A 22,842-nucleotide genomic window follows, 5' to 3' on the forward strand; every position below is an offset into this window, starting at 1 on the left:
TTTTTAGCTGAGTTGATTTGATATCTAATAAATTAGTACTTGAAAGTTTCCCTTATTTTATTTTATATTTTTAACATGTATTTATTTATTTCAGAGAGCTGGGGAGGGGCAAAGAGAGAGGAGAGAGAGAACCCTAAGGAGGCTCTGCACTGTCAGCATGGAGCCCAAAGCAGGGCTCAATCTCAGGAACCGTGAGATCATGACCTGACCCGAAATCAAGAGGAGGCCCCTTAACCGACTGAGCCACCCAGGAATCTGAAAGTTTCCCTTATTTTAGGTTGTCTTTGCATCTACAGCCATACTACAGTGGAATACCTCCCTGCCCATGAGATGATTATTCTTACCAACTAATGGGCTTTGGCAATTTCATAAGACAACTATGTATTAAACATTAGACTATAAGAACTCATGAAGAAATAAATTGTGCTTGGGGCGCCTGGGTGGCGCAGTCGGTTAAGCGTCCGACTTCAGCCAGGTCACGATCTCGCGGTCCGTGAGTTCGAGCCCCGCGTCAGGCTCTGGGCTGATGGCTCAGAGCCTGGAGCCTGTTTCCGATTCTGTGTCTCCCTCTCTCTCTGCCCCTCCCCCATTCATGCTCTGTCTCTCTCTATCCCAAAAATAAATAAACGTTGAAAAAAAAAAAAAAAAGAAATAAATTGTGCTTGTTCATTCCCAAATCAGCCAAAAATTTTGTACAGAGCCTGGCACATGCATAAATGATTGAACAAATAAAGAAAAAATGAACATTTTTTTTTTTAAAACCTCCATTAAGTATAGTGGGAAACAGCATTTGCTTAGAGCCATTATTAATTGGGAACACTCTCTTATTTTTAATTTAGAGTATTTTCCAACTCACTTAGATATCTAAACCCAAAATCCATTTTTCAAACACTCTAATGACACTAAAGTGTCAGTCACAAAGAATGATTGTCCCACAGACTCTTGGCTGATTGATACTTATCTTAGCAATTTTTACTCACTGATCATAGCTTTAGATTCTGTGGAAAGGAAAAAGTTGTGAAGCACTCTGAACTGATCCAAAATTAAAACTTTTATTTGGCTTCTATTCAGGAATGCAAAGAATGAAAAACTCTGGCTCTTCTGTCAAGCCTTCCCTGAAACAGACACCCTCCCACTCCCCCCTATTCATCACACCTCTGGCTTACTCTTATCACTGCATGTATCATAAAGCATAACAAATATTTGTTACATGTTCTGTGAGCAACTGAAGGCCAGGAACCAACAACGAATTTCTTTCTTTCTTCCCAGTACTTAGGACATATTCAATTTTTTTTTTTTTCAGGGCTGGGGGAGTGGGCATGTGGCGATATTGACTAGGTCCTCAATAAACATAGAACTATTGAAATGATCAGACTTGTGATCTATGATAGTATCTTCTTGGTGAAAACTCAATACGCTTACTGCAGGGTGGATCTGAACAGCAATTAGACACGATGTGAATTGTATATAGCTTATTAACACTTATAGGACAGTCTAAGAGATGACGCCATCATGAGGTCCACCACTTTCACAAAGCCCTTATAGATCAACCCAACCATCATGAGTTTACTCTTTCAATGCTTAGCATGGGGGCTTCACATATTTTATGAAATAAGAAGGTTATATATAAACAAATATAAAATAAGCAAACCTATTTATTGTTTATATAACCTTTTTATATGTTTGATTATAGGTTCTCATGAATTTTTCATTATTTAAATTCTTTACATACCATTTTTTAAATTTATGTTTGACTTAATTATTGAAATCTTGCTAACTATACAGATAACTCTTTGAGGATAAGAACCATATCTCCTCTGATGATGTTCACCTGCCTAATGTCATCTCAAAGCCTTGCATACAGCAGATGTCAAATGCAAGTTTATTGAATACAGGCATGGGAAACTCTCTCTTTTAGCAATTCACATTGAATGGAAGAAACAGCTATAATGAAGAATTTTACACTTTCCCAAATTCCTTCCCTTATAAACAATGAAAAGTGAATAGATATTTGACTCCTACGCTTACATTAGCAAGGCAAATTTAAACTACGGTCAAATCCTTTGAAGATTCACTTATACAGCATAGCTAAACTTTTCTCAGTGAGATAAAATGTTCGAGATAATAAGACATTAATAGTTAGTGTGTGTTTTCTATGGGTCAGTACTTTATATTTATTATTTCTTTTAAATTTCATTACAACCCTATGAGAAAAGTACTATCACTATTGTCATTTTCACTGATGAGGACACTTGAGACCAGGAATTTTAGGACTTTGTCTGAGGCCACAAAGCTAGTACTTAGTAGGGTTGGCACACACACCCCAGCAGTCATGCTCCAATACTCTTGTTCCAAAGACCATACCAAGCTGCCCCTCAGCTCTCAAGAAGGCTCATTCTTAGATTATGCTGATCATGGTCACAATTTAATTTAAAATTCCCAGATCAAATTTATAAAATCACTAACGTACAACATTGAATATCAGTGCTTATTGCTGTCTGGGTGGAGATATTACATAAGGCTTACAATTGACAAACTAGCATGTGATTTACATTGAAAATCAGAAGCAAACGCAAGCTTATATCATTTAAGTATATATAGACCTTAGTTAGACTTGTTAAATTTTGGTAAAGAAACATTTGTAAGCACTTTTAAGTTTAGAAAATCAGAGCAGTGACATACATTCAAAATCTGAGAGTTTATACAAATCAAACTGAAAAGCATAAAGAGTCTGTCTTCACGAACAGTCTCCATAGTGATAATTTTGCAAAATACTGGAAAAACATTCAAGGTATTTAGAAAGACTATAAAGATGTTTTATGAAGATGGCACACAAAAAAAATACGTTCTCATGAGCAGACAGGGAGCCCAACTTGGAATTTCAAATTAACTTTTTGTATGATGCATTATTTAATAAATGTTAGCATTAATTTTTAAAGAGTTTAATTTGCATACCATTACTGGGCCAAATGGTTGACGAGGATCACAATTAAAGAAAGATGCACCATTCATTTTACTAAGAAGAAAAAATCCAACAAAGTCAAATCTTCATCATTAAACTGAATAAAGGCAGCCTATAACTGCCAAAAATGTAGAACTCCCTGACAGATGCAATTTAACTCCTGTGATTATTTAAATCAAATTCCTTTATGCATGACCCTAAGCAAAAGCTCAATATCCTCTCAAGGAATAAGTATTTTTCTTTAATACTATGGACTTCAGGGGGGCAAAAAGACATTAGAAAAGAAAAGCAAATTAGGAAATTGGGTGTGGGAATATAAATATAATTCAAAAGAATATGTCCTCACCTAATGTTACACCACGGACATAAAACACTCATGCAAAATGGAAGACGCTTCACTAGCACATTAACTAGCTCTTAGTTCCAACATGGTTCAAGCTGTGTTCAGCCTCAAGAAGTTATAGAGAAAAGCCATAGATCCTACTATCTTATAGTTTATCATTTAAACCAAATTTATTTTCACACATATCCCTCTCATGATCTTCTAAAGAAAAACATACTATTTACTGAATTACTATGTGCAAGGCAAAGGATTAGTGCTCATGTGCTAAGTGACAGACACATGGTATATGTGACACAGTTAGTGTATAACCTGCTTGTAATAAGCTGCCAACAAAGCGTATCTGGAGTGCTGGGGCAGGATCTGGAAGCACCCACTCTGCAAGGTGTCAGTCCTTCACAGGGATTATCATTCATACCCTGGTTCTAGACACTGGCTGGGGCACTAAGTACATTTGCCTCCCGTAGTATATGCTTGTTTGTGTCATGAACTTTGTGTAGTTGTTAGGCTTGAAAAAACTTAGGACAGACTGTCCCATCCCTAGATGTGTCCGTCAGAACACAGAACAGATGGCCTTGTATCAGGTCAGTTCGGCCTTTACAAAGTCCAGTGGGGGCCAAAGCTGTGGAGACAAGGACCTGAAACTCACCCCACAGTTGGGCAACAAGGCCAATGGCCCCATGTTTGGGCAAGAGTCCTAATACCTTTTGAGAAGGAGGGGCTTAGGAGGTTCTTTTTGTTTCAAATAACTTTAAGTTGTGATCAAAGTAACTCATATTCACTCCAGAAAAATTGTAAAATAAATGTTTGGGGGAAAAAAGCCATGATGACCATCAAGAGACAACCATTAAAACATTCTGGTGTTAAGATCCTAATATATGTTTTTATACAAACATATGCAGTCAAAGCCCTCTGATCTGATAGCCAGCAGTCTTTGGTTAATAAGAAAAGGTTTTAGAAAGTATAGAATCCTTAAAACTTATATACAGACAATCTGAAAGTTAACTTAATATATAATCATTTCTTCACTACTCTTTTGATAATGAACTAAACTTTTTTTTTTTTTTTGGCTACAGGTCTTTTGATGGGAGCACCATGTCATCTTTATAATATAAATCATATTCCTAGTGAGCCACAAATTATTTCTAGATTAGTTTCCCTGAAGTGGGAACAATATTATAAAGACATCTGAAAAATATTAGTGCAGAATTCTAGATTTTAATCCTTTACCCTGGTGTTTCCTTGTCCATACATAATTTAAGCAAATTCTCTTATTGGAGTAACTACATTTATTGACTTGCATCAAATAATTCTCTTCAGTTTATATCAACAATTACTCTTTTAGCATTCAAAGTTTACTAGGCATTTTAATCCATAATTAGACTTTTTCAGTATAACACCAAGTAAAATTACATATATATGTAATTATATATATATATTATATATATAATTTTCAAAATTTTATAATATATATTATATATAATTTTTCAAAATTTTATGTAAATTCTAGTTAGTTAACATATATCGTAGTATTGGTTTCAGGAGTGGAATTTAATAGACAAAAAAACAATCTATCTCTGCCTACATATGCAAGTCAACTGGTAGAACCAAAGTGTTGGCACTCTAGGGAGCTTCCAGCTATCTGTAAGTATTGATATTGGGGAAGATATTTTACAAAAGGAGGAGGAAACACCGGATGTCTGTATAGTAGAGGTCAGGTCAAAGAGCTTCTATAAACATATTTTTACAAATTAAGATTTTATGCTCTATCATTTATTGATATCAATAGACTCCTTTTAATCATCTACATGTATTGTGAGCACTTTCCCACATCACCACTAAACATATAAAATGTAATTTTTTTACGTAGCAGCAGAGAATCTATTAGCATACACTATAAAATATTTAATTAGTTCCCTATTGTTGAGTAGTTAGGTGGCTGCTATGTTTTTATCGTCATATAATGGTACCATCTTAATGTATATTTCCATTTCCTTAGACTTTATTCTTTGAATATTTGGTAAATTAATGAAGTAAATATTTTAAAGGCACGTGATACCTATTTTCAAATTGATTATCAGAAACATTTTTTTTTTTATCTACCGCTGGGATACTACCATGAGATTGCAGGTTTCGGCACCTTACTCTATATTTGCTATTAATCCATTTTTCAATTCAGTATTGAAAGGAGTAGGAGTCTAAATTTGCATTTTTATTAAAATGAGGGTTTTATCATTTTATGACACCTGTTATAAGTATTTATTTTCAGGTGGTTGACTTTTAGTTTTCTCTATTATGGACTTTATTTTTTATATCACTAATTTTTTTGATTTAGATTTTACTTTTATATCAAGCAGTTTTAGATTTCTTAGTCAAATGACTACCCATCAATCTTTCCCTTTCTATTTTCTTCTTTCCTGTTTTTTAATGTTTATTTATTTGGGGGGGGGAGCATTGAAGTGGGAGAGCAGAGAGAAAGGAAGAGAAAGAGAATCTCAAGCAGGCTCCACATTGTCAGTGTAGAGCCCAATGCAGGGCTTGAACTCACGAACCGCGAGATTATGACTTGAGCTGAAATCAAGAGTCAGAGGCTTGGGGCACCTGGGTGGCTCAGTCAGTTGAGCAACCGACTTCCGGTCAGGTCATGATCTCACGGTTTGTGAGTTCGAGCCCTGCGGTTGTGAGTTTGAGCCCTGTGTCGGGCTATGTGCTGACAGCTCAGATTCTGGAGCCTGCTTCTGATTGTGTGTTTCCTTCTCTCTCTGTTCCTCCCCCACTCACGCTCTGTCTGACTCCCTCTGTCTCAGAAATACATAAACATTAAAAAAATTTTTTTTTAAAAACAGTCAGAGGCTTAACTAACTGAGCCACCTAGGTGCCCCTTTCTTCTTTCCTTTTATTTTCTGTTGAAAAATCCTTATTTACATATCTCAAAATCAAATAAATATGCTTCATGTTTTCCAATAATTTTACAGTGTTATCTTTTATATTAACTCTGTACTGTATTTGAATATATTTTGTCTTAAGTTACAGGGTAGAGAAAATCTGATTTTTCCAAATTAATAAATTAATGGGACAAGTTGACATGTTTACTATGTTACCGTCTCTTTCAGGAACAAGACATTTCTCTCTGCTTAGCTAAAAATATTTAGCATAATTATGTATAAATATCAGGCCTCAAAATGAATTTTAGTTAATAAAATTTAAAATTATTAAAATATTGAAGTTTCATGTGGTTTTTCTTTTTTTTTTAATGTTTTTTCAATGTTTATTTATTTTTGAGAGGGAGAGAGACTGAGTGTGAGCAGGGGAGGGACACAGAGAGAGGGAGGCACAGAATCCAAAGCAGGCTCCAGGCTCCAGGCTCCGAGCTTTCAGCACAAAGCCTGATGTGGTGCTTGAACTCACAGACTGTGAGATCATGACCTGAGCCGAAGTCAAATGTTTGACTGAGCCACCCAGGTGCCCCTCATGTGGTTTTTCTTATTTTTCTATATGATTTTATGGTAACTATGATTCTATTTCAAGCCACTATTTGTCAGCTGAACATTCTGACATTTTCGGTTCCTCAACATGCACACCCTTGCTGACTTACAACCGAGGACTTGCAGATTCTTGGTTAGCTCCGCCATGAGTTCCAAAAGTAAAAATTGACAACTTTGATTTATGTTCTGTTTTGCTATTAACTATACGAAATAATGAGCATGGAATATCTTGCTCCTTCCTGGACTGGAGTAGGAGGAGAAGGATCATCAAATAATAGGAATTACCAGGAATATAAAACATTATTAAGATTCACTATTGTAAAGTTGCCAATTATTCCACAAGTTGAACTATACATTCAATGCTATGCCAATCAAAACCATACCGGATATTTGGTAGAAATTGGCCAGCTGTTTCTAAAATTGATATGGAGATTGACAGAGCCAAGTTTAACCAAGACACCTTTAAATGATCACTTAAATAACAATTTAATTAAATAAACAATTACATTTTTTTAACATTTATTTATTTTTGAGACAGAGAGAGACAGAGCATGAAGGGGGGAGGGTCAGAGAGAGGGAGACACATAATCTGAAACAGGCTCCAGGCTCTGAGCTGTCAGCACAGAGCCCGACGCGGGGCTCGAACTCACGGAGTGTGAGATCATGCCCTGAGCCGAAGTCGGCCGCTTAACCGACTGAGCCACCAGGCGCCCCTTAAATAAACAATTAAATAAACTTTTAAAACTCATGAAAGAGAATACGGAATACAGAATTTGCAACTCTTACAAATAAATAAGAAAAAGTGAAACAATTCAAGAGAAAAATAGGCAAGAGACTTAAAAAGGAACTTCATAAAAGACAGCAGGCTGAAAACCAAGAAATATATGTAAAGATGCTCCACCTGACTAGACACCACAGAAGTATAATTTCAAGATACCACTGTGCACCATAACAGAATGGCTAAAATTTGAAGAACCGAAAATGCTACGTTGGCAAAAGTTAAAGAAGAACAGAAACTGATACACTAATACACTGGTGGCAGTGGTACACATTGGTACAATTGTTTAGGAACCTTCGGCGTTTTCTACAAAATGTACGTATCACACCCTGACAACTTCACTCTAACAAGTGTGTCTGCAGATGTATCAAAAGACATTTATCAGAATACCCATCGCATTATCATAATAGCTCAAACCTGGCAACAGATCAAATGTTCATAAATAGAAGGGCGGATAACTATTTTGTGATATATCCATACTGTGAAACACCTTACAGGAATGATAATAAATGAACTAAAGCTACATATAACAAATGGATGCATTTCATCAACGTTATGTTGATCAAAAGCAACTAGAAGCAAAAGAGTATGTGCCATATGATTCCTTTTACATAAGTAAAGCTCAGAACAGGCAAAATTATTCCATCAGTCAGAAGAATGGACATGTTTGGACAGGAGGGAAGGGATAGAGAGTGAGAAGCTCTCAAGGGAGCTTCAGGATGTTGGTAAGTTTTTGAATTTCTTAACTGGGGTAGTGGTTACATAGGCTCTTTCATTTTGTGATGATTCACAAATTATGCACAATTATGATCTGTTGCTGTTTTGTATATTTCAGTGAACTAAGTTTAAAAATACATCATATTTATTATATCAAAGTCTTATCCTGGTACATTCAGCTATCTTTTCTGTCTAGGAATATGTATGACTTGTATCAATATAATCTACGTAAATATATGCGAGTGTATGTATATTGAGTGATAGACATATAAATATATTATTGAATATGTACGTGAATTTAATTCTTATTGTTCTGTAGATGATAACATATCCCCCCCTTTTATCTTTCCATCATTTCCTGTTGCATTCTGGATGCATTCGCAACTTTTGTTCTCTTCAATATCAAGGGCCCTATTTCCTGTGATACTAGTTACCCTCCCACTGCTATTCAAGCTGCCGTCAGTAATGCTACTGCATCTTTAGTTTCCTTGAGGACTTTACTTAGGTATAAACACTCCTCCTTACCTTTTGACATCCTCCAAGCCAGCTCTTTCTGTTTTCTCTACCATATATGTTTTTATATATTGTTCCATAAACTCTCTATTTGTAAATTTAGTAATGAACCAAAACAGATGATTTCTTCATCTGAATTTTTCTTCACACTCCTGAGGAAAATCGTTTCCTCAAATTATTTTTCTTCTGCACCTAGAGTACTAGGAATAATTACGAATTTCAAAATATATTTATAGGCTGCTTTTCATATTTGTCGTTCATTATTGAAAACATTGTGGTCTGGTCAGTAGCACCATCATGACTTCCCTTTACAAATTCCCTGACAGGCATTACAATCCTGCTAAGATCTTAACCTGGAGCCAAGTATTAGTTATACCTTATTATACTATTCAGTTTTGAGGGGAAAAAAAAATCTCTCAGCACCCCTGCCCAGCTTTCAGGAAAAACAGCAGAATTTGATCCTGGACAAAATGATCTATTAGTCTTTCTTCTCTTGCTAGAAAGGTGAATGGAAAATTACAAACCACAGAGCAAACTAATTGCATAGTCCTTGTAGTCTTTGTTTCTTATTCCTGTCTAGCTCTTCAATGCTAATCCCAGAGACACAAAATTGAGTCATTATTTCTGTTCCCAGGCAAGACGTCCTCGTGCGTCTTGGTAAAGGGATGAGGAAAAAAGGAAAAAAAAAAAAACAAAAAACAACTTTTTTTTTTTTTTTTTTACATTTTTGGTGAGAATAGGGGAGAAGATAAGGACCTAAGTGGCCCTTCTCTTTTTATAAAGCAGCTCCAAGAGCAGGACCAAGCTCCCTTCTCCATTATCAAAACCTCATGAATCTGCCTTTTGTGTGGAAAGGTAGTAGAAGGAAAGGGGATTACGAGACTCTTACCATCTGCCTACCTTATGAGCCACGTTCTTTGGTAAATAGATTTTCTTTCTCTCAGGTCCAACAAATTGTTCATTATTCCTGTTCTCCATTGTTCTTAAAACTTGGCATCTTATTTTTCATGACTACTCAGTGTAGAGGCATGATAGAGTAAATCAAGCATTTTGTCTCTCTAATCATCATATTCCAGAAGCATTTTTTAAGAGGCTTTTGCTAATGGCAACTTAACTTACTTCAGTAAGGAAAATTGTTTCTCCCCACCTGTCCCGGTGTCAGTTGAGTCCAGCCATGGGAGTAAAAATACACAGAAGTAATGGCAGGAGGCATATCAGTAGCAGAAAGGAGGGTATCTGCAGGAACTGTTGCCTGACACATAGAGAGGTAAGTGATTCAGTGTCTCCAGCCACCACTAGTCTCCAGGTTCAGTAACTTTTCCTCTCTAAACTTCATCCACTAACCTCCTGCTTCTACTTCACCTTCAAGGTTTGGTCCCAGGAAGGTCCCAACACAGGTCACTGTGACTCACAACAGAAACATTAGTACAAGGATAACATTAGAGCTATCTATGGATTATTCGGCTTTTTCCTGAGGAAATCACCCTTATTACTTCTGTGGAAAAAGAACCCAAGCTACAAATAACCAACTTGAAAACAAAAATTTTCAATTATTTTTTCTTATCTGCCCATGGACAGCTGTCTGACCAGGTTGAGTGTAAAATGTTCTCTGGTGAATTAAAATTAGAAACCAGGGACACCTGGGTGGCTCGGTTGGTTAAGCATCCGGCTCTTGATTGTGGCTCAGGTCATGATCTCACAGTTTGTGACATGGAGCCCCACGTCCGACTCTGCACTGACAGTGTGGAGCCTGCTTGGGATTTTCTCTCTCTCCCTCTCTCTCTCTGTCCCTCTCCTGCTTGTGCTCTCACTCTCCCTCTCTTTCTCAAAATAAATAAATAAACATGAAAAAAATAAAAATAAAATTAGAAACCAACTTATTTTTAAGGCAGCCACTGTACAAATAAAAGATTGCTTTGTGAGTGTGTGTGTGTGCGTGTGTGTGACTTGGTTTTATAGTTGCTGGCATACTGGCAGAGAACCAATGCTTTAAACTATGAAGGTAAAACTACCATCCAGTTTACTTACCCCTATAAACAATTCACTTCTCTATTTTATTGTCTAAGTTTGTTGAGTTAGTATTACGATAATAAGATAATTTTAGTCAATTACCAAATTGCAGCACAATTTTACATGCGAAAATGGAGATGTTTTTAATTTGAACTAATTACTGGATAAAGGCTTTAGGTGTCTCTATTATCACACAGACAAGATATACGACAAAGCAAAATTAATTAAATGTTGCCTTACTAAAGAAATTGGCACAAACAATAACCAAAATTGGCATCTGATCATCCTTCCTTAAAAATACCTGAACGTGCATACTAAGAAAGAGGAAAAGTTCACACATTTCTAACCTGGTAGAGACACATTTCAATAAAATGAGGAGAGATATGTATTCAATCACCAGCTATAGCAAAGGAATTCTTCAATATTTGGCTTACAATTTTTTTAATTACTGGAAAGGATATCAAATACGCACAATAATTTTGAAAATAAATTAATGAAACCCTAAAGAGAGAACAGAGATAAGAAGTCAAATTCTTATTTTGGCAACAAGAATCTGTGACGTTGAAAATTATTTGAACAGATCTGGTCTTAAGTGTCTTTATCTTTATAACCATACGATCTTTGAAGTCCCTTTCAGCTTTACCATGTCATGATTATAACAAATTACACATTCTAAAGGAATGAAAAAATAACAACGGATATATAAATGGTAGTTTCTATAACACAGGAAAGGTAGCCAATATTTATGGGAATACCTAATTTTATGAAATATATTTGTTTCCGAAAAATTACCTATAATATTGAAGCCAGAACAACAATAATGACAACAATAGTGGCAGCAGTATGATTGAGTGTCATTTATATACCAGGCACTTTACTAATCACTTCACAAAGGAGATTTTGTTTATTCTTCCTAATGGCAATACAAGGGGAGTTACATTCATATCTCTATTACAGGGATGCATAAAATAAGGCTTGGATAGGTTAGTTTCCTAAAGTCATCCAGACAGAAAGTAGCACAAATAGTTCCATAATATATGCCTCTGATCCAAAACCCTCTTTTTTTTTTAAGTTTTCTTTTTTTTTCAATATATGAAGTTTATTGTCAAATTGGTTTCCATACAACACCCAGTGCTCATCCCAAAAGGTGCCCTCCTCAATACCCATCACCCACCCTCCCCTCCCTCCCACCCCTCATCAACCCTCAGTTTGTTCTCAGTCCAAAACCCTCTTAACACTAGTGCCAGTAGCCTCTCTGCAGAGAAAATGTTAGCATTGCCTATCTTATTTATTAATTGGCTTTCATCATAAAAAGTAGGTATTTATATTCTGTAAGTTAATTTTTCTCCAAAATTTAATATACATTTTGTTATTAAAACTTTTAAAAGGAAAAAAACTTTTTTTTTTTTTTTTTGAGAGACAGCACAGATACAAACTGGGGAGGGGCACAGAGAGAGGGAGAGAGAATCTTAAGCTGCTGGCTCCACACCCAGTGCAGAGTCTCACGAGGGGTTCAATCTCATGACCATGAGATCATGACCTGAGCCAAAATCAAGAGCCAGATACTTAACCAACTGAGCCATCCGCATCCCAACAAAACTTAAAAATTTTTTTATGTTTATTTATTTTTGAGAGAGAGAGACACACACACACAAAGCATGAGTGGGGGAGGAGCAGAGAAAGAGGGAGACAGAATCCGAAGCAGGCTCCAGGCTCCGACTTGTCAGCACAGAGCCCCACACGGCACTCCAACCCATAAACCACGAGATCATGACCTGAGCTGAAGTTAGATGCCTAATCAGCTAAGGCACCCAGGCGCCCCAAAACAAACCTTTTAAGAGAATATTTAAGCAGAAGATAATGTTTACATACATAAGGATGTTCACTAAAATAAAATATTCTGATTTTAAAGTAGAATAATATAGGATAATGTTGAATTGAAAAATATGTCTGAAGTCAAAATATTATCAATTATCACAACATAATGTAGCTGAACTTAAATATCCATTTTTATCAAACCTCAGTGTGTGACCTCAGAGTTTGATTTCCAACTTATTATTTGTGTGATTTTGAACAAGTAATTTATCCTCTCATGCCTAAACTTTCTCTTCTACAAGTGATTTAAAATACGTATTTTTAAAAAATTCTTTGGATTATTTAGTGGCATAATATATATGAATTCACGCTGCAAAAGTTAAAGCACTAACAACAGTACTGATTGAGAGAATACCATGTAAGACTGTCTGTCTTTCTGACACTATTTCTTTATAGGGGCCTCTGACTCAAAATAAGTAGGTGAAACACTGAAAAATGTTGATAATACTAGAATTAATCTGAAAACTAGTATCCTTCTAAACTGTTTCTGGGGAATTGATATAAACTTTTGACAACGTCTTTTGAAATTGTGAAATGTGCCTACCCTTCGATCCATAATTTCCACTCTGGGAATTTACCCTAAAGCAGTATTTGCAAAACTTCCAAAGGACCGAAAGTTTTTTATACTAACAATAACAAGGTCCCCCCATATATGCCCCACATTACAAATTATAATTCATCCATACATTGGAAAATTATACAAGATATAGGAAAGAAGAAGATCTTATAAACACTGAAATATGAAGTCCAAGATGTATTGTTACATTAAAAAAGGGAAGTCGTAAATTTGTATGTATATCGAAATACAAGTTTGGAAAAAACAATTTATTTAGGTTTGCGTATGCACTGAAAATGGATTAGAAGGCCATACAGCAAGGGATTAGCAGTGCCTGGCGGTGTGGACTGAGATGGGTGATGTTGGGCAGGGCAGATTTCACATCTTATATGTCCTGGTTTTGTTTTTTTCATTATAGATAGGTATTTTTTAGGAATTCGATATTTTAAATAGGTTGCTATTATGAAAGAAAATGTACAAATGGAAAGAGAATGAGGTCAGGAATGAGGCAAAGAGGAGAAAGCAATATTTTGTTTATCCAAGGAAGAAGCACTTGTTTTCTGTAACATGCTCAGAGATAAATAACAGAAACACGTATTTATAAAATAAATATTGGTCTAAAACTATGTGTGGTGAATCTTTGAGATGCTTCTGTTTCATGTTACAGAATTTATAGCACTACAAATTTTTTAGTAGTACTTTTGAGATTTGAAGGCCAGCTATGGTGGAATGATGGCTTAATGCTGAAAATGTGGTGTATGGTTGAGAATATAGAAAAGTCCATATGAAAAGGAGATTTGCCTTTAGATGATGGACCAGGAGCTCAAGGATTTAAGGCATCATGTTATTATTATTTGATTCCAAATGGAATTTCCCTCATCACTGACTTTTCCCTCAACCAATACAAACAAGCCCATGTCAAATTGTTCACGGAACAATGCTACCTCAGTGCAACGTCATTCCTTCCCTGTAGAGCTTCTCTTCTTCATCTATATAGTAGTCCCACTTATTGACAGGGGATTCATTCCAAGACCCCCAGTAGATGCCTGAAACCACAGACAGTACTGAACCCTATGCATACCATGATTTTCCTGTATGTAAATACCTATGATAAGGTTTAACTTATGAATTAGGTATAGTAAGAGATTAACAGCAATAACTAATAATCAAATAGAACACTTACAACAATGTTACCCTAATAAAAGTTATGTGAAAGTGGTCCCTCTCCCCCCAAAATAGCTTTTTGTATGTACTCACCTTTCTTCTTGGGACCATGTGAGATGATAAAATTTGCCTGTGTGAGGAGATGGTGGGACGTGAATAACGTAGATGTGACGTAGCATTAGGCTACTACCACCCTCCGACCCAAGTCAGGAGAGATCATCTGTGTCAGGACTGCGTGATGGTGGTAACTGAAATCTGCGAAAGCAAAACCACAGATAAGGGGGGATGACTGCAATCTAGAATCATCATCTCAGCTGCGTTGACACCCTCACAAACTACCTTCCAGCCATGCCTGCCTGATGTCTCAAAAGTGTCCGATGAGTCATAACTGTGGCTGTGTTCTCAGCGCCAGGGAATTTTCAAGGCTCTATTTCTCAGTCCCCACTCAGCTCTTGTTTACCTGATTATTTTATCCGGCATTATACCCTCAGACACAGCTGAGCCTGCCTGTCTGGTTAAGTTTGCGATCAGACTGTCACTGCTCCCTCGTCTTCTCTTCCTTTAACTCATCAACCGTCTGCAGTAGGAGTTTCGTTCGCATCACAGTCATCTCTTACGTAAACTCTTGGCAGTAGCCTCCCAGACCTCATCCTAAGTGTCACTTCGTTGTGATCCATTCTCCACAATGCTGTCAAGTATTTCTTTGTAGATCTGATCATATCATTTCCTTGCTCAAAATCTTTGCTAGCTCCCCACTGTCTAAAGTACAATCAATTGTTGAGGATATCAAACCAATAATTACACTCTTTAAGAGAGCGTTTTTTAGGAAAGCACTGTATACTTAACATATAAAATATAACCAAAGCTATTTTTTAAAGTCGTAATTGTAAATGTCTTTTAAAATTAAAAACAATGAATACAAATGAACTTAAGAATTAAAAACCAGAAACTAGAAAAAGAGCAACGAAATAAACTAAAGTATAAGAAATTACAGAAAATGGCAAATAAATCTAGTAGCTGTCTCTTTGGGGAGAAAAAGCAATGAAGTAGTTGTACTGTGGTAAGCTTAATTTAATATAAAAGAGAAAACACAAACAATAGAATAAACAATGCAGAGCAGATTTAAAATTGTAACAGAATAATAGCTTTAAATCTATTCAACTCTATTTTTCTAAAACAGGAGATCTTGGTTAAAAAAACATTCCTAATAATTTCTTTAGGAAATAGAAATTAATGAAACTAACTCAATAATCCTAGGAGAACTAGAGAATTACCCACAAAAGGTACATGACCTAGGTAGTTTCAAAAGCCAGTTATATTAAAATACCCAAGGAATTTATGCAATCTTATTAAATGTTTCAAAGCATCCAATAAAAAGGAACACTTTCCAATTCATTTTATAAACTAATTATAACCCTAAGAATTTAATAAAGATAGAGTAAAAAGGAAATAAGCAATTAATTTCACCTTTGAAATAGAGGCAAAAAACCCACATTTAATAAATAATATGTAAAAAACAAGCATATTTTAGAATACTATTGCATAAACAATTCAATATTAGAAAATTAATAATTAATTAAAACATCCATGTGATCATATAGATAGATGCCAGCAGATGTTCCATGGTAAAAACACTAAGCAAAACAGGAATACAAGATACTTATTAAACATAGTAAGGATGTTTTATTACAAACCAACAGTCCATCATCATAGCTAATGGTGAAACAATGGATACACAAGCCATGAAATCAGGAAATAGCCTAAAATTATTCACTTAAATCTGTTATTTACAGTAATTCTAGAAGTGCTAGTCAATGAGGCCAAAAAACAATATAAATTAAAATGTATAAATGTGTATCTATCAGCTGTATTGACATTATTTACATAAATAAAATTTGCCTTTTTTTTTTTTTTTTGAGACACACAGAGAGAGAGCAAAAGAAACAGCACACAGGAGTAGGGGAGAGGCAGAGACATAATCTTCAGCAGGCTCCACGCCCAGTGCAGAGCCCTACATGGGGCTTGATCTCACAACCATGAGATTATGACCAGAGTCAAAATCAAGAGTAGGATGCTTAGCTGGATGGGCCACCCAGGCACCCCTAAAATTTGCCAATTTTAAGTGTACAATTCAATGAGACCTGACAAACATACACAAGTTTGTCACTGTGACCATAATCATGACATATGCCATCAACACCAAATGTTCTCTTGTTGCCTTTCGAAATCAACCACTTCATCTTATGCATTACCCTAGCAACCGCTGTTCCACATTCTGGTCACTATAGTTTTGCTTTTTCCATAAATACACATAAATAGAATCTTACAGCAAGATAAGGTATTTTGTATTTGGACTCCTTCATTTAGCATAATGCTTTGGAGATTTTTCATGTTGTTAAATTTATTAGTAGTTAGTTCATTTTTATTACTGTTAGTAGTTCATTACATGGATATACCACAATTTATTTACCCATTAACTTGTTGGTGGACAACTTGGATTATTTCCAGTTTGGAACTACTCAGATAAAGCTTCTATAAAATGTTATTGTATGAATATATGTTTTCATTTTACGTAAATAGCTAAAAGAGGATTGTGGACTAGTGTGTAATTGTATCTTTAATTTAAAAACAAACCGCCAAACTATCCCATAGTGGCTATAAAATTTTGCTCTCTCAACTGGAAAGCTTGGAAACATTCAGTAATGTCTTTTTTAGTTTCAGCAATTTAAGAGGCTATGTACAGGTATCTCCTTGTAGTTCTAATTTGTGTTTCCTTAATGAATAACGATGTTGAGCATCTTTTCATGAGTATATTTGACATTTAATTATCTTCTACAGTAAAGTCCTTGTTTCAAATCTTTTGTCCATTTTTTTATTGGTTTGTCTTCTTAAGTTGAAAGAGTTCTTTATATATGCTGGATACAAGCCCTTTATCAATTATATGTTTTGCAAAGGTTTCTTCCAGTCGATGATTTACCTTTTTATTTTCCTAATGGTATTTTTTGAAGGACAAAAGATTTAATTTTGAAATTTAATTAATCTTTTTTCTTCTTTTTTGGATTTTTGCTTATGTGAGTTATGTGTAAGAAATGTTTGCCTAACCCAAGTCACAAAGGTTTTTTTTTTCTTGTTTTTGTATAGAAGTTTCATGTTACATCTTACATTAGGCTTGTGATTCATTCTGAGTTGATTTTTATGTTTAGTGCGAGATAAGACTTTTGCATGCAAATATGCAATTGCTCCAGCATGATGTGTTGAAAAGATGACCCTTTTCCCATCAAAATACCTGGGCACCCTTGTCAAAAATAAATTAACCATGTATTTGTTGGTCTTTTTTCTTAGGCTAACTGTTCTGTTCTATTTATCTATATGCCTATCCTTATGCCAACACCACATTGCTTTGATTACTGTAATTTCACTGTAAGTTTTGAAATCAGGTAGTGCGAATCCTTCTTGGCTTATATTTTCAATTTTTTTTTGGGGGGGGGATATTCTAGGTGCTTTGTATTTCCATAAAAAGTTTAAAATCAGTTTTATAATTTCTAAAATAAAAACTATTGGGATTTTGAATATGACTGTATTAAACCTATTGATAAACGGGAAAAATTGACATCTATAAACTTGAACCATGAACAAAGACATATCTCTCTGTTCATATGTCTTCTTTAACTTCTTTCAGCAATGGTGTGTAGTTTTCAGTGTACAGGACTTGTACATACTTTGTTAAATTGATTTCGAGGTATTTCTAATTATGCATTGTTAATTTAGAGATACACAATGGATGTTTTTATATTAACCTTATAACTTGAAACTGCTGAACTCATCTATTACTTCTAGTAGATTTGTTTGAGAACTCTTAGGGCTTTCCTAAACAGACATAACCATAAATGAAGATATTGTTGTTTCTTTCCTTCCAATCTGTAAACTTTTTTTTTTCCCTTATGGCTCTGGCTAGGACCTCCAGTACAATGTTGAACAGAATGGTGAGAGTGGATGTCCTTGCCTTGTTCATGATTTTATAGAGAACACTCCTTTGTTCACCACTGCATATAATATGAGCTGTAAATTGTTCCATAGATGTATTTCATAACTTTGAGGAAGTGTCCTTCTTTTTCCTGAGAATAATTTGCTGAAAGTTTTATCACTAATGGGTACTGAATTTCATTAAATGCTTTTCCTGTACTATTGAGATGATCCATATAATTTTTCTCCTTTATTCTTTTGATATGGGAAACTATATTGATTTTTTAATGTAGAAACAACCTTGCATTTCTAGGATAAATCCTATTTGGTACAATACCTTATCTTTTTTTAAGTTTACTTTTATTTATTTTGAGAGAGAGAGAGAGAGAGAGAGAGAGACAGAGAGAGAGAATGCACCCACATGTGCAAGGGGGGGGCGGAGAGAATCCCAACCTGTCCCCGTGCTATCAGCCAAGGGCCCAATATGGAGCTTGATCCCAGGAACCATGAGATCAAGAGCCAAACGTGTAACCAAATGAGCCACCCAGGCACCCCATAATACATTATCTTTTAAAAATATATTATGTATAATCATCCTTCCATATTGTTGAATTCATTTATGGGAAGATGTTGGTCTGAAGATTCTTTCTTATAATATATTTGTCTGGTTTGGGCACCAGAATAATAGTGACTTCACAAAATGAGTTGGTAAGTGTTCCTTTCTTTTTTATTTCTGTAAGAGTTTATGTGGAATTGCTATTATTATGAAATGTTCGAATTTACCAGTAATGCTATATGGGCCTGGTGTTTTCTTCTGGGGAGGGTTTTAAAGTATAGGTTAAATTTCCTTAAAAGATACAGAGCTATTCTGGTTATCTTTTTCTTCTTTAGTGAGCTTTAGTAGTTTCTGTATTTCAGGGTATGTGTCCACTTTATCTGAGTTGTCAAATTTATTGACTTTAAGTTGTTCATCATAATCCATTATTATTCTTTTATTATCTGCAGTTTCATTATTTTTATTGATCTTTCTAAAGAACTAGCTTTTGGTTTCAGTGATTGTTCTCTATTATTTTTCTGTTTTCAATTTTACTGATTTTAGCTCACATCTATATAATTTCCTTCTGCTTTGAGCTGAATTAGCTTTTCTCTTTCTAGTTTATTACAAGTAGAAACTTAGATCATTGAGACCTTTCTTCCTTTTTAATATAAATAATTAATACTAGAAGTTTCCCTACAACCACCGCCTTAGCTTCATCCCCCCAATTTATATGTTGTGTTCTTATTTTAATTCAGTTGAAAATATTTTCTAATGATCTTTTTGATTACTTTGGTTATCTACAGTTTGTGTAGAAGTGAGGCGTTCAATTTCCTATTATGTGAGGATGATTCAGATATCTTTCTGTTATGAATTTCTTAATTCTGTTGTGGCCAAAGGACAGATTGTATGATTCTAATCCTTTTAAATTCACTGAGATTCATTTTATGTCCCAGCATATACTCTATCTTTAATGAATGTTCTGTCAACTTTAACGAAATGCATATCCTGTTGTGGAACATTCTGTAACTATCAATTAGGTAAAGTTAGTCAAGAATCTTCTTCGTGTCTTCTATATACTTCCTGAATATCCAAATTCATGTTCCATCAATTATTGAGAAAAGACTGTTGAAATCTCCAATAACATCTCTGGATTTGTCAGGTTTTCTTTTCAGTTGAGTTTTGTTTCATGTAGTTTTAAACTCTTATTAGGTATGCACTCATTTAAGTGTTTTGTCTGCTTAAAAGTCCCTCTTTATTCCAAGTAATATTCCTTGTTTAACAGTCTACTTCACCTGATATAAATATACTCTTTCCAGCTTTCCACTGATTAATATGTGCATGGTATAGCTTTCCCCATTCCTTTACTGTTAATCTATTTGTATATAGATTTAATTGTGAAATACTTTTGCTTCATTTCAAAGTCCATTAAGATTTTCAGTGAATGTACATAAAATTTATAGATTTAGTGAGAAGCTTCAGTTCCATAATACTGACCCTTCCCATCTAACATAAGTAATTATCAGGGCGCCTGGGTGGCTCAGTCAGTTAAGTGTCTGACTTCAGCTCAGGTCATGATCTTACAGTTCATGAATGAGTTCGAGCCCTGCGTCGGGCCCTGTGCTGACAGCTCAGAGCCTGGAGCCTGCTTCAGATTCTGTGTCTCCCTCTCTCTGCCCCACCCCCCCCCCGCCCCCACTCATGGTCTGTCTCTCTCACTCTCAAAAATGAATAAGTGTTAAAAAAAATTAAAAAAGTAATTATCCATCTATGCAAAACTTTTAACATAATTCTCATGAAAAGTTTAGATCTTTTACAAACATGTTTTTCACATTTATTGTTGTCTTGTGTTTTTTAATGCATGGTGTTATTATGAATGATTATATAAATACACATATATACATATATTTAATCTTGCATTGAAAAATAAAACATGCATTTAAAAAGTGCAGAAAAATATAACTAATGTTTATGAGATGTACACTCATTTAACCACCACTGAGGTCAAGATATAACATTCCCAATGTTCCAGACACCATTTATGTGTCCCTTCCCAATCATCACCCTCTACTTCCTTCCAAAATTGATCAGCAACTTGACTGTGTGATTATCATCCCATTGCCCTTATTTATTCTATCATTTATGTGTACATCTCTAAGTAATATAGTTTAGTTTTGTTGTTAAACTGAAATAGCCATTATATTTTTTGTCTGAACTTGTGTTATTAGTTACCTTCACATTTTAGCTGATGCTGTTTTCAATATGTTGATTTTCTTTCTTTTTTGAAGAATTAATTTGTCTTATGTCATCAGTAACTTGTTATTTATCTTCTCCTTTCCAGTGTTTGAACCTATTAGGTTGTTCTTGACTAACATTGATTAAAAATAAGAAAACAATGATAAATAATGGTAATAGTGAGGATCCCCATTTCTTTCCCGATACTATTGGCTGTACTTTTAGTGTTTCATCATTATTACAATACTACTGGTTGTTTGAGATATATATTTATCAAGTAAAGCAATATTCTTTTATTCCTACTTTCCAAGAGATGTTTTTCAGAAAGAATATAAAATGTTATCATGTGACATTTTCGTGTCACTCAAGGCAATCGTTTGGCTTTGTTGTTTTGAGTGCTACATAAAATTTATAGGTGTAGTTGGAGAGAAAATTTATTTTATACGATTGATATTGCTACCTGGAAACATGATATTCCCTAACTTAATATTCTTTGGGAAAATTGGATACTTTTCTCTTTACTTCTTACTCCATATTTCTTAAATTTACATGCAGTGACTCCATATTTTTGCAAGTATTGTGAATGACGTCTTCTAAAATTATAATTTATAACTGAGTTTTATAAATTTAATTTATGATTGGCTTCTGTAATGACCTACTTTATTAGAAATAACAGCTTTTTGGGGCGCCTGGGTGGCGCAGTCGGTTAAGCGTCCGACTTCAGCCAGGTCACGATCTCGCGGTCCGTGAGTTCGAGCCCCTGCGTCAGGCTCTGGGCTCATGGCTTGGAGCCTGGAGCCTGTTTCCGATTCTGTGTCTCCCTCTCTCTCTGCCCCTTCCCCGTTCATGCTCTGTCTCTCTCTGTCCCAAAAATAAATAAAAAACGTTGAAAAAAAATTAAAAAAAAAAAAGAAATAACAGCTTTTTCTATTCATTTTCTTCTTAAAATTTTTCAGTAAATAATCATAGCATCTGTAAATAATAATTAGTTTTTCCTTATAGATATTTCTAACTTTGTGACTTCTACTTCTGTTCAAGATGCAGGTAGCAGGGACCAGATTAGTCTCCCACCTTAAACAATTATAGAAATGGACAAAATTTATAAAATAATGACTTTTTCAAACTGTATTTTCCAGCTATTAAAGTATTATTGAGAAATAAAAAGTGTATATATTTGGTTTTTTTTAATTGAAGTATAATTAATATACAATATTACTCTCCTCGGGCAAGGGGAACAAAAGCAAAAATAAACAATTGGGACTGCATCAAACTAAAAGCTTTTGTACAGCAAAAGAAACCATCAGCAAAACGAAAAGGCAATCTACTGAATAAGAGAACATCTTTGTAAAAACTGTATATATTTTTGATGATTTGATATACATTGTGAAATAATTACCATTATCAAGGTAATTCACATACCCACCATCTCATAGTTACTCTTTTGTGTGTGTGTGGTGAGAATACTTAAGCTCTACTGTCAGCAAATTTCAAGTGTGCAATGCAATATTGTTAACTTAAGTGACAATGCTGTATATTAGAGCCCCAGAATTTATTCATCTGATAACTGATAGCATGTACCCTCTGACCAACATCTCCCCATTTCCATCCTTCTGTCCCAACACATGGTAACTACTATTCTTCTCTTTTTTTATGGTTTGGCTCTTTTATATTCCACATAAAAATGAGATCATGCAGTATTTGCATGAGTT

General features: G+C 34.9%; 1 long non-coding RNA gene across 1 annotated transcript in view; it reads right to left on the reverse strand.

Moving 5' to 3' along the window:
- Positions 1-14,674, reverse strand: part of LOC147571916 (uncharacterized) — a 138,754-nt gene extending 124,080 nt beyond the window's left edge. Inside the window, exon 1 of the long non-coding RNA XR_015246631.1 lies at positions 14,494-14,674. This is a non-coding gene — a long non-coding RNA (uncharacterized LOC147571916). The remainder of the gene's footprint in view (positions 1-14,493) is intronic.
- Positions 14,675-22,842: the final 8,168 nt, after the last annotated feature.

Source organism: Puma concolor, chromosome F2, assembly GCF_028749965.1.
Source record: "Puma concolor isolate L17-30 chromosome F2, mPumCon1.1.hap2, whole genome shotgun sequence".
Classification (NCBI taxonomy): domain Eukaryota; kingdom Metazoa; phylum Chordata; class Mammalia; order Carnivora; family Felidae; genus Puma; species Puma concolor.